Source organism: Otolemur garnettii, unplaced genomic scaffold (genome assembly GCF_000181295.1).
Source record: "Otolemur garnettii isolate 467f Iridium unplaced genomic scaffold, OtoGar3 scaffold00274, whole genome shotgun sequence".
Lineage (NCBI taxonomy): Eukaryota > Metazoa > Chordata > Mammalia > Primates > Galagidae > Otolemur > Otolemur garnettii.
The window spans coordinates 903,520-906,231 of NW_003852669.1; the positions used below are offsets into that span (position 1 = coordinate 903,520).

At 33.6% G+C, this 2,712-nt stretch overlaps 1 protein-coding gene across 3 annotated transcripts in view; it reads right to left on the reverse strand.

Annotated features, from left to right (window-relative positions):
- The window catches only part of ASIC5 (acid sensing ion channel subunit family member 5), a 36,586-nt gene that overhangs the window by 25,174 nt on the left and 8,700 nt on the right, over positions 1 to 2,712 (reverse strand). The gene's annotated exons all lie outside the window — the stretch shown is intronic.

The window sequence follows — 2,712 nt, forward strand, 5'->3', positions numbered from 1 at the left end:
TTCCTTTCTTAAAATGAGTATACATTTTTTGGCATCCCTGTATATAAATATATAAAGATTTATATAAATATGAAAATACATAAATTTATAAAAATATATACATATATAATTTATAAAAGTGTACAAATTTATATAATTATGCAAACTTATATATTTACGTATAAATATATAACTTTATAGAAATATATAAATTTATATATATATATATATATAATTTGTTTTTGCTGATCCAAGCTATTTTAAACCTTCTTGTTCAAGGTAGGATATATACAAAATAAAAAAATGGAGGGAAAAACTCCAAACTGCAATTACATGTACTTTAAGGGATGAGAAGCAGTTTTCATGATCAGGACCTAATATAAAACCTGACTTTACCAGGTCTGAGCACACCAAAGACAGCCCAGGTCCTAAAACTCTGTGAATATCTTCTTTTTTCTTCCCCATTCAGAGACACTATTAAGCTACCTAACTATAATACATCTAATGACCTTGCTTTTTTTTGGTCACAGGTATTTCTGGGATGTTTTGAGGCACTGACTGTTTATATCAGCAACAGCTCTGTGGGAGAAGCGCAGTGTTAGCCCTCTACTGCGGGATGGGCCTCTGATACTGCAGGATGTAGCTAAGGAGGACTGAAGGGTACCAAGGATTAGTTCCAAAGGCCTGAAACTGTGGCGTCTTGCACAGGCTGAATCAATACTCCCTCATACATGTTCACTGATTCTTTTCAAAATGATTATGCAGAGAAATAAAGGAATTACCACATGGGTGGGAGGTACAAAGACAATAGATAAAAGAGGTTAAACAGGAGAGTATCTCCAAACATTCTCTCAAAAAGTTTTTAATTAAACTTATAATATTTGAGACCATGAGGATAATAGGTATGAATTAAATTTAATGAACAAAGTCTAAAAATATTAGGTCTAACAAAGTAAAAAAAATTTTGTGAGGCATACTGTTCAGCATAAAACCAAAGCACTGTGCACTGAGTTGAGTTTATTTTCAGATTTAATTTGACCTTCTAAACTCTTCCGAGTTTTCCTTTCAGAAACATTGGGTAGAGTTTGCCTTACTCTTATTTAACATATGCTGGTAAGAACCTAGTAAAAGAAAATGGTAACAAAACTATATTGATTCATTTAAACAACTTAACATATGGTAACTAATTACTAAATCTGTTGTTTTTTGTGTATATTATTGGTTATAAATGCACTTCCCCAAATTATATGAACCCAGTGAGTATATTTAATACAATCTACAAGTTTTCTGACTCAGGCCTTCTTGAGTTCTCCCAAAACAGATACAAGAAATGCATATTTTATAGATCATTCTACGGAGAAGAAAAATGAGGAAGAAAGTCTGCCCTTTGGATTCTCCTTTAAGATAATTTAATATCTTGCCATTCTCTAAATAATTAATAAAATCATTGCCATGTATTTCTCTTATATTTGTCAATAAGAGTAATGATTAATTAATCAATAAGAGTAATGATTTTTCCTTTTATTGAAAATCTTTTAACTATTATTTTTTTACTTACAGAGATTAAAATAAAGGAGCACGGTGATTTATTTTGAAGATGAAGAAGCAGTACTTGGATTGCTTCTTTGCAAACCATGCATCACATAGCATCAGTAATCCCTACCCCCAAGCACTGTCTCTGACTTCAATAGAAAAAAACAAAATGTAGAAGTTTTCACCAAAGGTAATGGAATTTTATGATGAATCCCATGGTGAAAGTATTTTGGTGGAAATTTTTGACACAGATACATTTAGACACCAGTAGAATTGATATTACCAAATACTAGGTCATGAACAGTATTACATTTTATGGAATTTTTTGTGAATGGGAAGGAGTAGAATGCCCCAAACAAGATCACATTCCTACCCAACAGCAGTTTCAAAGTTAACTTCTACCCACAGGCCTCTGGTGCCAATGGTTGCGACATGTTTCAGACGCATATTCCATGTCCCCAAGACCCCTGGCCCCAGGGAAAGAGAAGCTGCATATAAATCCCCAGACAGAGAGTCAAAATCAGCACCCGGCTTGGGCCTCCTCTCATGAGGAGGCTTTGTTCTCCCTCTTATCTATTGACAAAATCTGTCCTGTCACTTATTTGTGGTGGTCCATGAATTCACTGTTCAATTTTCCAAGACCAAGAACTCAGCAGAGGTATTCCAGTAATGTTCTCACATACACTGGGTGAGCCCCTAAGACCTATTGTAAAAAGTAAAATAAATACTTCCTAGTAATCCAAAGTCATTTGGCAAAGTTTCCTCATCTCAGGTATCAATTTCCTGCCGCTAAGGTATTTTAAAAGATGTGTACAAACTGGGATCTATCAGCAGACCACTTCCCAGGACCTAACTTGGTACATTAATAGTAAATTGTAATCTTACGCTTTGTTTTCTTTCTCAAGTGAATTGGAGACAGTATAGTTTAGAACAATGTCTTCAAACTGTAATGAGCTTATGTCTGAGAGTTCTATGCATAGAACTAACAATTGGTAGTATATCCTAGCTCACTTATGCCCACACTCCTCCCCTCCCCCACAAAGAGATTCAATATTCTAGAGGTTATAATTGTTGAATATGAAAAATGTTAATTATTCTTCCTTCAGGAATGAAGATTGAAGACATTATCAATATAGGAGGCATTAGAGATATCTTCAATTTCTAAATTCTAATTTTGGATATCAGTTCTTTTTTTTTTTT